The 13,631-nt window shown below is 45.7% G+C and overlaps 1 protein-coding gene across 8 annotated transcripts in view; it reads left to right on the plus strand.

The window, feature by feature from the left end:
* The window catches only part of LOC119166758 (12S rRNA N(4)-cytidine methyltransferase METTL15), a 173,027-nt gene that overhangs the window by 139,968 nt on the left and 19,428 nt on the right, over positions 1-13,631 (plus strand). The gene's annotated exons all lie outside the window — the stretch shown is intronic.

A 13,631-nucleotide genomic window follows, 5' to 3' on the forward strand; every position in this document is an offset into this window, starting at 1 on the left:
TTTAAGCCTTCATGAGGCAGTTGTGATCGCGCACTTCACGAAACCTTCGCGCGCCATGCTGTCTGGCAGCTCGTACCAAGCGTTGGACACCCAACATCCACTGTGCCACATTGCTGAAAGGAACCCGCCTCACACGCCCCGTCGGTGTCTGGGACTTGTCGTTCTGGTCCATCTAGTCTTTGTAAAGTGCCACCACCCGGTTCTTAAATGGCTGAATGAGTGCCGCATCGAGCGGCTGTAGCACAGCAGTCAAGCCACCCAAGGTTATCGCCAACTGGCAATCTAGGTTGACCACGGTTCTCTTCATGCGTTCCGTGACACGCCCTCGGAACGAGTTTAGCACACGCATGCTTTTAGGCCTGAGAAGACCGCTTGGGGGCCGGAGCCAGACGAGCAAAACCATTCCAGCACAGTCTTCTCTGTGAAAAAGCCCTTCTCGTTGATGCGAACAATGACTTTAGGGGGAATTTCTCCTTGGGCATCGTCTTCCGCTTGAAGACAATAAGAGGTGGCAGCTTGTGGCTGTCGGCAGTGCAGCACAGCATTGCCGCAAAATGGTTGTGTTGAATTTCCCGCGCTCGTTGCATAAGAAGAAGAAAAAACTGCAGGCGAGCGAAATCGTGAGCTCGTTTGAAGAAGACGAGAGATCATTCTTTTTACATTCTGGGCTCATGCGGATGCTAATAAACCTCTGTTCGAGCTCTTAAGTCTGTGTCGGCTGTTCAGTTGGCCACATCTTTTACTGTTGTGCTCATTGCCAGTAGTCATCAAGTGCACTTGCCGCTAACCTTTTGTTGACACGGTTTGTTTCCCTGGCATGTCAAATCAGACAGGTGTTTGATCGGCGTTGCCGATTTGGCCAAACGTGTAGGCCTGTTCCGCCTTCCATTCACTGATTAAGTTCAAGAAGGCTTCTTTTTTTTGTCATATTCCTCAGATGGCTTTTGACAAATAGTCATGCACCGCCTGAGGCTCAGCCCGTGCCGAATTATGAAATTAGGCACCCATTTCTTAAGAATTTCAAATTCACTGCAGGCGATTTTCAATCTATTCGCAACACTGCGAGTTTTTACCTGAATGTCTTCGTGAGACATGCTCAGACCTTTCGCTCGCTGTTCGCCGACCGATTTGTCGACAGCTTTTTTGACGGCAGGGTGTTTTCCTTCCTTTGGTCCCCAAAACAGTTTTCACGATCCAGCGCACGAGAAAAGTTTATCCCTTTGTTCACGCTAGCATCGCACACATTTCTTCGAGATGCCGAATTTACACTCTGCTGAAAGGTTGCTCATCGATTCGGCGTGAAGGATCACTTTTTGCTTGAACTCGACACTATAGCTGCGACGATGCGTTAGAGCTATTTCGATGCGCACAAGTGCGAAGCGAGCGAAAGAGCGTGAGCTTGCTCAGCCTGTGCAGAATAAATGCGCACCGCCCACAATGCACTCCGACGGTCGCGAGCCGATTCAAGCCCGTGCCTAAGCCCGTGCCAAAGCCAAAGTCATTCATCTAGGCTCCAAGAATTGTGCGTGCAAAAGGATCTTTGGAGGTTACATTCGTTGCGTTGATCCACTGTATTATCTGAGAAATTAGTACCGTACCTAGGAATTAGGTAAAATATAATAATTTTATTTGTTTTTGTTATAATATGAATATAAAGTAGGGGCATAGTAATAGTAATAACCTTGGTAAACAATGGTTGTCGTACGTTTTTTTTATACCCCTCCTCGTCATGTAAAGATCCAAGTATAATCCCACCCCCCTAATCTTGGCGCTACAATTTAAAAAAAATACGACTTATATGTGGCAATATACTATATGTGGTAATATACGGTACTCACTCTGCAGCCAGTACTGTATTATCGTACTGACCATGTAGTAATCTGGCACTGGTAGCTAACACACTCTAATGTTGATATGAAAGGTAAGCGTTCTTGGAGAGTGCTGTTGTGGCATGATTATATGGAGCATTGTGTGCTGGCCCCGAAGCATGTATTGCACGCATGTTCTCAGGGAACTTTAATTCGCTCGCCAAACCAACAGAGCATTGGCCAATCTCGCACAATTGTGGCCTCGTGCGATGCCATCCCTTCCGTCGCTTTGTCTTAAATGATGTTACATGTACAACTTGTGGGAAGCCAGGTGTGCACAGCTTGAGCCAGTAAGCACTAGTGTTGAAGAATATAAGAGTTGGGCGGAAACCCATATGGTTGGCATAAGACATGAAAGCAATTGAAATAAAACATCTATCTTGAGTAAAAAAAAATACATTTAGTTTTTTTGTGAGCAAGGATCTCGCGTGGAAGTCAAATGCCTTGCTTTGTGATCAATGGTTGTTTCAATTGTCTTCAATAAGTAAAGTTCACTTGTTAAAACAAGACAGAAAAGAGTAGACTTTTGTATTTTTGAAGCCTGCAATTTTGCATTAACAACAGAAACATTCAAGGGTAAATGTAAAAATATACCCAGGTTATTCTATTGAGGTTCATTGACCTAGAAAAATGGCTGGAGTTGGTTTTTAACGTGGTTGCACTGTAAAACCATTTATGTACTAATCAAGCTACCGGAGGTCGTGTTATCTGCCATCAAACAACAGTATTTTATGAAAGGACCAGGTTGGGAACAGTGATAAACAGCGGTAACTGCACCAAAAAAAAAGAAGGAAATGGCAACTGTTTTCATATGTGGTATCACCCCATGTGTACCGAAATAGACAAGTATTTACTGATAAAGAGGGATCATTGTGGCTTGGATTGGTTGGTATTTATGAAGGGCATTTGCATTTATCGCAGTTAGACTAACAGAGGAGTGGTAGGCTTTCGACTGCATAATTTTTTCAACAATGTAGAAGTCCCTGTGCTGTGTTTTTTGTTTTGTTTTTTATTTGTTGTGAGGAAATTTTTTTGTGGCAGTACACTAAAATGCTCTTGAAGACTAGTGAAATGAGTTATTGAAGATTATATTGTCAAATAAAAAGCTTAACTTGTTACAAGCAAATCAGGAGCTAACAAATTAGGAAAATATTTGTTGCTAATTAGTGTACCAAAGTGTTCAGAATGTTGTTCTAGTATGGCATTCTCCAAAACAGTGGGCCACACAAAGGGGCACCTGGCAGTTAGAACGTTGATAGACAGCTAGAGCTGGCCATGGCTCAGCTGGCAGAAAGAAGCAACTTGACATGGATGCAGAAAAATGTGCGCCGCCTGTTGTAAAAAAAAATTTTTTCTGCAGTTTATACTTGCTTATTTCTGCTCTCTGTTGATGGTGGAACTTCCCTGAAATTTCTTTTTTTACAAAGGTTGTCGAGTGAATGGCTGGGAAAGACTTGAAAAGGCAGAACAAGTATACTCGTGATTGGCAGGGCTCGTGCAAGTGGTGTAGCCGAGTTTTCTCAAGCATGGAACCAGAAGGTTTCACTAGTTGTTGCAACGTATTGTCACGTGCTAAGAGCTCGAAGGAACGTACAAAGGGACGCGACTGTCTAAATCTCAGAGACAAAGAAGGACGTCTCCGCTGGCACCAGTTGCTCGTCTTCGTCTTCCTCGTTCACCGGCACAAAACTGACCCACTGTTCACTGGCACAGAACACCAGGTGGCATTACTCCTCCTCCCGAGAGAGCATCGACCCGATGCTCAAAAAAAAGCGTGCACAGTAGTGGGTCGAAGTAGGCAATATAAAGAAACATTAAACAAATTAGTGCACAAGAGAAAGTGCGTCCTGGGCCTAGCAATCGGAAATAAACAGCATTCACTTTCCACATGAACAGTTCACTGGCACAAGAAGAAAATTCGCATCACCGCGTAAAGTATGGTTTTAGGCGGACCACGTGTACAGTCTCTGGGCTTGTTAACCTGCGCTGGGATGATGGTGAGCCTCCGTCTGGAACCACTTCGTAGTTCACGTCGCTCACACGTCTGAGTACTTTGTAGGATCCAAAGTACTTCCTCAAGAGTTTCTCACTGAGACCTCGCCGCCTAATGGGTGTCCAAACCCAAACTTGGTCACCAGGTTTATAATTAACTGCTCGATGGTGGATGTTGTACTGCCGTGCATCTGCGTACTGTTGAGTTCGGATGTGCACACGGGCCAGTTGACGTGCTTCCTCAGCGCACTGAATGTACTCATTGATGTCGGGGGCTAATTGGTCGAACTTGTGGATGTCCTCATACGGAATCATGGCGTCTAGCATAGTTCTAACATCTCGACCATAAACGAACGTAGAGCATAAACGAACGTAGTTTCCTGCGTTGCAGTGTTTACGCAAATGTTACGTACGGTAGGATGTCGTCCCATATATTGTGCTGCACATCCACGTACATAGAGATCATGTCGGCTAGCGTTTTGTTTAGCCTTTCTGTTAAACCATTACTCTGAAGGTGATATGCAGTGGTCTTTCGATGGGTTGTGTAACTCAACCTGAAGATATCATCCAAGAGTTTCGCTGTGAATGATGTTCCTCGATCAGTGATGACATATGACGGGGCGCCATGCCGTAGCACAATTTGATGCATAAAAAATTGGCAACTTTAGATGCGGTCACCCGTGGCAACGCCTTCGTGTCAGCGTAACGCATCAAGTAGTCGGTTGCGACAATAATCCATTTGTTGCCAGAAGAAGACAAAGGAAACGGGCCTAGGAGGTTCATCCCCACTTGTTCAAACGGTGTACGTGGTGGATCGATCGGTTGTAGATGGCCTGCAGGCTTTAAATGTGGTGTCTTGCGACGCTGGCATTCACGGCATCCCTTCACGTAGCGTTTGACACAGGCACACATTTTAGACCAGTAGTAGAGTTGTCGCACCCGATCCATAGTTCTCAAGTAGCCCAGCTGGCCAGATGTGGGCTCGTCGTGGCAAGCTAATAAGACGTCATCGCGGAGGGCTTCAGGCACGACGAGAAGATGAGATCTGTCACCAGCACTGGCGTTCCTTTTGTATAAGATGCCATTTCGTAGGCAAAATGATGGCAACGTTCGCGACATCAGTCGAGTAATGGGCGCGGTGCCACCTTCTAAGTGATCTATAATCATTCTTACATTGGCGTCATTTCATTGATGAGACATCAGATCCGGTTCGCTGAGAGTTGCCACGAAGGCGCCGTCCTCTTCTGCGCTAGTACTGGTGGATTGAAGAGGTTCTCATGATAGCGTGTCGGCGTCTTCGTGCGTTTTGCCTGACTTGTACATGATGGTGACATCAAATTCCTGTAGCCGCAGACTCCATCGTGCTAATCGTCCTGAAGGGTCTCGCAGACTCCATCGTGCTAATCGTCCTGAAGGGTCTCGTAGATTGGTCAACCAGCTAAAAGCATGATGGTCTGTAACCACTTTAAATGGTCTTCCATAGAGATATGGCCTAAACTTCGTAATTGCCCAAATGACCGCGAGACATTCTTTCTATGATGTGGAACAGTTAGATTCTGCGCAAGACAGTGTGCGACTTGCGTAGGCTATTACCCGTTCAATGCCATCTTGTCTTTGTACCAAAATAGCTCCAAGACCAATATTGCTGGCATCAGTGCATACTTCAGTGTCAGCATCTTCATCGAAGTGGCCAAGCAGGGGAGGGGAAGAGAGCCGGCGCTGTAGTTCCGCAAAGGCAGTCTGCTGTTCGTCAGCCCAGACAAATGGTGTGTCATCACGCGTGAGCCGTAATAGTGGCTCCACAATGTTAGAGAAATTTTCAATAAAGCGCCGGTAATACGCGCACAGACCCAGAAATTGTCGAAGACTGTTCTTGTCAGTTGGAGGTGGAAAAGCGGTGACGGCAGCAGTTTTGTCAGGATCGGGCCGAACACCTCCAGCGCTCACGACATGACCAAGAAACTTTAATTCTTCGTAGCCGAAATGACATTTCTCAGGCTTGAGTGTGAGATCGGCCAATCTAATGGCTTCGAGCACATTCCGAAGGCAACAGAGATGCTCGTCAAACGTTTCCAAAAACACGACATCATCGAGGTAGACGAGACACTTGAGGTCTGCCAGGACGGTGTCCATCATTCGCTGGAATGTAGCTGGAGCGGAACAGAGGCCGAAAGGGAGCACTTTGAATTCATAAAGGCCATCCGGCGTTACAAAAGCGGTCTTTTCCCGGTCACGTTCATCGACCTCTATTTGCCAATAAGCGCTCTTCAAGTCGACGGACGAAAAATACTTCCCGCGTCGCAGCTTGTCCAGAGAATCATCGACTCTGGGCAAAGGGTACATGTCTTTTTTTGTGACTATGTTCAACTTACTGTAGTCGACACAAAAGCGAAGCATGCCATCTTTCTTTTTCACAAGAACGACTGGTGATGACCAAGGGCTGCTTGAAGGCTGTATCACGCCATCCTGAAGCATTTCCTTAAGCTGTGTTTGAATCGCGTGCCGTTCGGTTGGCGAAACACAATAAGGCTGCTGCCGTATGGGATGCGCGTCGTCGTAGGTGATAATACGGTGTTTCGTTATCGGTGTTTGACATATCTTCGAAGAACGTGCAAAGCATGTGTGCAACTCCAGCAACAGCTCGCTCAAACGCTGCTTGTTCGCTTCAGAAAGCGTTGGATTGATGTCGACGCTGCGGAAAGGTGCTTCAGCAGTGCCGATGGCCTGGGAAGCAAAACACTCGGTGACATTGGCAACTGGGTCGGTCGGCGTAGGGGATGACAGTTCCAGGAAAAAGGTGTCGGTAGTCGTAGCTGAAGTTTGTGACAAAAACGTCGCAGTGATCATCACGAAGGTCAACAAAGCTTCTCGCTACGCAGACACCTTGAGACAGCAGAAGCGAGTGATTGCTTTCCACGACTGCTTCACCGTGCATCACTCCGTCCCACACCACCTGAACCACAACAGTTGCACGGGGTGGTAATGCGACAGCGTCGCCGACGACGCGAAGAGACACTCGGGAGTGGCTGGGGTCGGCGTAAGCTGTTGTGGCATTTGTGGTCACGAAAGTGACTAGACGTCGTCGAATGTCAATTATAGCACCATGCTCCCTGAAAAAATCTATGCGAATGATCAGGTCTCGAAAACACTGCCGGAGAACGCTCAAACTGGCAACAAATGTACAACCGTGGACTTGCAGTCTTGCCGTGCACATACCGAGTGGCGTGACGATATGCCCGCCAGCTGTACGAATTGGCGTTCGGTTCCAAGGCATCGTTACTTTCTTAAGAAGAGCGGCCAGCTTTTCGCTAATTATGGAATAGTCCGCACCAGTGTCCACTAAAGCGCTGACTTCGCGACCATCTAGCAGAGCAGGAATATCTAAGGAAACTCTTTCGCAATCAGCCGATGGTGCCGTTGTCGATGTATCGTCGGTATCTTCAATCCGCGTCGATAGGGGGCCTTTAGCATGACCAGTCTGAGCGGCCTTGCCCCTGAAGGTCGCTGAGGCTAGTTTTCCTGACGCGGGTTAGGTGACTGGCCCTACGCCACGCCCGCATAGGTGCGATGATTCGGCGAGAACCGCCGCGGTGATGAAGAGCATGAGTAGGGCCGAGATGTCGATCCGCACTGCTGAGCAACGTAATCAGCGATTTCCGGAGGGCGCTGGCCGAACTTAGGAGGTGGGGAGTCAGCCTAAAAATCACGCAGTCCCAGTTCTCTCTAAGTGCGCTGTTGGTAGATGTGCCCAGGTTCACCACAGTGATAGATAGCAAAGGGGACATCGATGGGGTGCCCGACACACGTCTGATTTTCGCGGAATCGGTCGGCGGTCACTGAGGTACGGGCCCGCTTGGACTGCCTGAAGCATGGCTGGGTCTGTGGTATAAGGCAGAGTGAAATGTGGTGCAGGTTGGCGCAGTTTGGTCTACCGGAAGCATGGCAGGTGCCGCGGTGGGAAGCGGAGTCAAAGGTGGTGCTGGCTGAAGCAGTTTGCGCATACGACATGCGTGGGGAAGTCATTTAGGGGCCGCGGCTCTGTCTGACAGGACGGTTCTCGTAGTGCCTGCTGAACTTCATCTCGGACGATGCCGGACAAAGAACTGACAGTGGGCGCCGAGGGTACAGATAACTTCTGCAGTTCTTCGCGAATTACAGAGTGTATGAGCTCTCGGAAGAAGTCGACATGGCCCCCAAGGCCACCCATACAGTCCGTAGCAGAGGCAAAGTTCACTTGTCGCTCGTACGTCTGGGTCCATTGCCGAAGCGTGCTTTCAATCAGGACGGCTTCAGCAAGAAACTCTGAGGTAGTCTTGGGGGGGACTGTGTACAAGACCACCGAACAACTGCTCCTTCACTCCACGCATCAGGTATCGCACCTTCTTCTCTTCTGGCATGTGAGGGTCGGCTCGTCAAAAAAGACGCGTCATGTCCTCAACATACATTGCTACGCCTTCATTTGGCATTTGCATACGGCACTGGAGTTCACGTTCAGCTCGCTCTCGGCGATTGGGACTTGCATACGTTTCGAGAAGCCGGCGTTTGAAGTCCACCCATGACGTGAACACACCTGCCCGGCTTTGGTACCAAACACGTGCCCCGTCATTCAAACTGAAGTAGACATGTCAGAGCTTGTCTGCGTCATCCCACGTGTTATGAGCGGCAACGAAGTCACAGTGGACTAGCCAGTCTTCAACATCCTCATGGACAGCACCATGAAAGGGATTTGGCGTTCGTGGTTTGAACAGCATATATTGCCATGGCGTTGCACCTTCCATACTGGCCTGGTTGGAGCCGCTTGGGACGACGCTGCCTGGAATAGTTGGGGCCGTCATCTCCTCTGAGAAAAGTCCGAACTCAGGGTCCAGTCCACGGATCCTGCGGCTAGCACGGTGAACAGGCGTAATCACCGGTATGGGGCTGGAGCTTCTTGTACTGGGAGGGGTTCGGTGCATAGGGTACCCCGCACCTCCACCAGTTGTCACGCGCTAAAAGCTCGAAAGAACGTACAAAGAGACGTGACTGTCTAAATCTCAGAGACAAAGAAGGACGTCTCCCCTGGCATGGGTTGCTCGTCTTCGTCTTCCTCGTTCATCGGCACAGAACTGACCCACTGTTCACTGGCACAGAACACCAGGTGGCAGTATTTACGCAGTTCATTTAAGTGCCTTGAGACAGACAGAAACCAAATTTATGTGATGTTTGCGTCAGGGGGGCAGTCCAAGTGGCTGGCGGAAGGATGCTCCGTTGTTTTATCATACCCCCAATGGCTGTGTGCCTCACTGTTGCCCATTCTAAGCAGGTGTGGGAACAATCGATGCGTAGAGGTGTTCTTTCAATGCCCCACTATAGCGTGAAGGGAAATGTGTAATGTTCAGAGTGCCTATGACATGAAGCACAGTTGAGTGAAACCGTCCAACAGGCAGTTGCAAAATAGTCTAGAGAATAGAATGGAGGATCGATTAAATGCCACAAATATTTTCACTCTAGGAGTGTGACGTGAGAAGTGATTCATTGCCAGACAGATCTTGTCAAGCTGCACAGCTTTAACGAAGTACCATAAAGAGCGTGTAGTTTTAAAGCTCACAGGTGTTAAAGATTGGGAGAGTTGGTTCGTTGTACTTGAGGTGGTATTGCACATTACGGTAAATAAATGGCCGAGCAGACTGACACAAGCGGAGAGCACTCTGTCATCTTGTGTCGGTCTACTCGGCCATTTCTTTTTTACCGTAATGTGCTATACAAATTTAAAAGCTCAACCTTGCATTTCAGGTGAAAGCTGAAGCACAAACCAGGACGGACCATAAAGATTCTTTATTCTTGTCGCAACAGCACATATAAATGCCACGACCACCCTACGTGCCCACACATATCATGGCATGTTGCATACACAAGAAAGGTCTGTAATGAAGACATGCAAGCATGAATGCATATTTTAGGGGATACAATGACATAAACATCAACTTCAGAGCCGGACTGTAAGAGTGAAATAACTAGGGGAATGAAGATGAGGTAGATCACATTCGGCAAGCATTCTCAAATCATGCATGGTAATCAGCCACTAACCCTCACAAGAAAGGTATATAACAGCTGCATCTTGCCCGTACTTACTTATGGAGCAGAAACACGGAGGCTTATAAAGAGGGTTCAACTTAAATTGAGGATTATGCAGAGAACCATAGAAAGGAAAATGATAGACGTAACCTTAAGAGACAAGAAGAGAGCAGAGTGGGTCAGGGAACACACTGGGGTTAAGGATATCATAGTTAAATTATTAAAAAAAATTGGCAGATCCTAAGTGCAGTGGGAATCGATGATATGCGAAGCACGAAGGAAGAATGTTCAAAGGACACTCTAAAATCAGCACATTGTTACGAGGCAGACGTAAAACATGCCGTACATGACTTCCTTGTCATAATTATAAGGTTAAACGAGTCATCTACCTTCGTCGTCTATGCACGTCCCGTTAAACCAAATTTGATGCATGTATGGCTGCAAGCGCGCTATGAGTGAACCAAGTAGTCATGTTTTACACAACACGCATGTCCTTATTATGTTTGGATGTGTCATTTACCTTGGCCATCCTTTCGCGTCCCGAGATACGCAATTTGGCATACGGGAGGCTAGCGAAACGGTCGTGAGCACATCATGAGCAAGGTGTGTTGTCACGTTTCTATATCACACGCATGTCATGATGATCATGTTTGCACCAGTCATATACCTCATTCATCCATTCATCTCACGCAACACCAAATTTGGCATATGTGAAGCTAGTGAAACGACCATGAATGCTCTATGAGCGTAGCATGTAGTCATGTTGTTACACGGCGCGCATGTCATGATTACCATGTTTGGGCGTGTCATTTACCTTTATCACCCGTTCACGTCACGTAATACCAAATTTGGAATATTTAAGCTAGCGAGACGGCCACAAGCGCATGATGAGCTTGGCATGTAGTCATGTTGTTACTTGGTACGCATCTAATGATTATAATCTTTGCACCAGTCACATACCTTCGTCATTCATTCACGTCACGTAATACCTAATTTTGTATATGTCAAGCTAGTGAAACGACCGCGAGTGCATCGTGAGTATGGCATGTAGTCATGTTCTAACATGACATGCATTTCATGATTATCCTGCTTGCACCAGTCACACACCTTCATCTTTCATTCACGTCACGTAATACCTATATAACTTGGTATATGTGAAGCTAGCAAAACGACCGCGAGCACACTATGAGGGTAATGTGTAGTTATGACTCATGGCTTCTACGACATGCATGTCATGATTTCCATGTGAGGGTTTGTCGCTTGTGTTCACCATGCAGTCATATGTCATACCATACCAGTTTTGAAACATGCCATGTGAACGAAACTACCACAAGAGCAGCAAGACCAAAAAATGTAAATCATCACATTCATGACATACGATTCATGATAATCATGTTACCACTACTCAGTTTTCCTCGTCATGCAGTCATGTTATGCCATGCCAAATTTGGCATTGGCATAACATCAATCAATCAATCAATCAATCAATGAAGCTTTATTTTCATAAATAGATATATGCAATTACAGGGATTATTTGGACCGATAGCCTAAAGTGGCTAGTGGACGGTCCAATACAATGTGCAACATAAAAAAGTGTACAGGTCAGCTCTGAGGTAACAACATAAAAAAAAACAATCATGTGATACAGATAACACAGTAATACATTTTTTCTTGCAGATATGCATACTTATTAGCTTGCAGCTAGTTTCTATACATAGGCACTTATTAAAAAAATACAATGAAAATCGAATCACACACACATGCTTACATGTCTTGACTCCACAGAAAAAATGATTTACATGTCATGCTGAAATTACGTGCCGTTTTAATCTCTAGGGGGACCGTGTTCCATATTTTTGTTCCACTAAACTGTATCAGTCTTTCTCCGTAAACATTAAAGCATTTGGGCAGATTGAAATTACCATTCGAAGCATGTCGCGTATTGCGTTTAGGAATTGAAAAAAGATCAGCAGGCAAAGGTGAATTTCTATTAATTATGTTATTTACCGAAACAGCAATTTTGTAGTCACGCAACATCGGAACCGAGAGAATGCGTTGTGATTGGAAAATATTACTTACTGATTCACCTTGGCTTATGATTTTCAGTGTACGCTTTTGAAGTCGTTCAAGAGTTTTTAGATAACTGTTGTACGTCACACCCCACGATTCCAGACAGTAACCTATGTGACAATGACACAATGAAAAGTAGAGTGTGCGGAGTATAGCTTGTGGAAAATATTGGCGAGCTTTTATTAGAGAATAGCAGCCATAGGCTAGCTTTGCGCACACACTTTGTACTTGCTCATGCCAGTGTAAGTGTTCATCAAAAGTGACGCCTAAATATTTAAAACAAGGAACTTGTTGAATAGGAGTGTTGTTTATTGTTAGGTTAAGAGATTCAGCGTCAATATGTTTCCTACGAGAGTGAAACACCATATACTTTGTTTTAGTACAGTTAACTGTCAGCTGATTCCTGGCAAACCATTCCGAAATGTTCGATAAATCGGTCATCGCGTCATTTTGTAAATCTGCTAAGGAGTGTCCTGTGAAAACTAAAACAGTGTCGTCCGCGTACATCAGTGCCCTTGACCTTTGTAGGGATCGCGGGACATCATTAATATAAAGAGAGAACAATATAGGGCCCAAAACTGAACCCTGTGGCACCCCGCATTTAATATAACCGTAGGATGATTTGATGTCACCAATGACTACCTTTTGTTTGCGTGCCGATAGATAACTAGAAAAAAAATCAAGCGAGTTACCTTTTATCCCATAAGAATGCATTTTTTCCAGTAAAATGGAATGACTAATAGCATCAAATGCCTTTCGTATGTCTAAAAATACTGCTATTGCTATGTTGTTTTCATGTAGCGCGGAATTAATATATTGCGTAAGCATCGAAACAGCAGTTGAAGTGGACCTGTTTGCAACAAAGCCGTGTTGCTGGGGACAAAGTACATTCTGTTCACCCAGGAAGCGCCTTAATTGCGACGAAATTAGTTTTTCAAGCGTAGTGTTAATACTACTCAGAACAGATATTGGTCTGTAGCTGTCCGGAAGATTCCGATCACCAGATTTGTACACTGGTATTACTTTGGCGGTCTTAAGTATACTAGGATAAGTTTTAGAGGAAAATGCATGATTAAATATATGGCATAAGGGACCACACAATACATCAATATTCTCCTTTAAAATCCTTGATGATATGGCGTCATGTCCAGCTGCCTTGTTCCCTGGTAACTTATTAATTACTTGTCGGATGTCATCCTCAGTTACATCACATAAATCAAAATTATTGGTAACAGTACAGGGTGCATTTAAATTCTGCATATGAGTAGGGAACTTCCTCGCAAGGCTGAGACCAATATTAGTAAAGTAATCGTTAAAGTTGTCGGCCACTTCACGAGTTGGATTATCAGGTGTAATGCGTTCTTTGCTACCCATGCCAGTGACGTCTTTAACAATCTGCCATATTTTCTTCGTGTTACCATCATTTTTTTTCACTAGGTTGGTATAGTAGCACTTCTTGGATTTTCTTATCATTGCTACTGACTTGTTTCTGTAAAGCTTAAAATTTTGATGGTAGTATTCATTGCTCCTGTTATTTTTCCATTTGTCGTAGTAAAAATCTTTCAGCTTCAAAACCTCAAGTATATTTCTATTCATCCATGGACATATGGCATGGTCATAATTTCGGCGCGAACAGCTACGCGTTGA

This window comes from Rhipicephalus microplus, unplaced genomic scaffold, assembly GCF_043290135.1.
Source record: "Rhipicephalus microplus isolate Deutch F79 unplaced genomic scaffold, USDA_Rmic scaffold_12, whole genome shotgun sequence".
Taxonomy (NCBI): domain Eukaryota; kingdom Metazoa; phylum Arthropoda; class Arachnida; order Ixodida; family Ixodidae; genus Rhipicephalus; species Rhipicephalus microplus.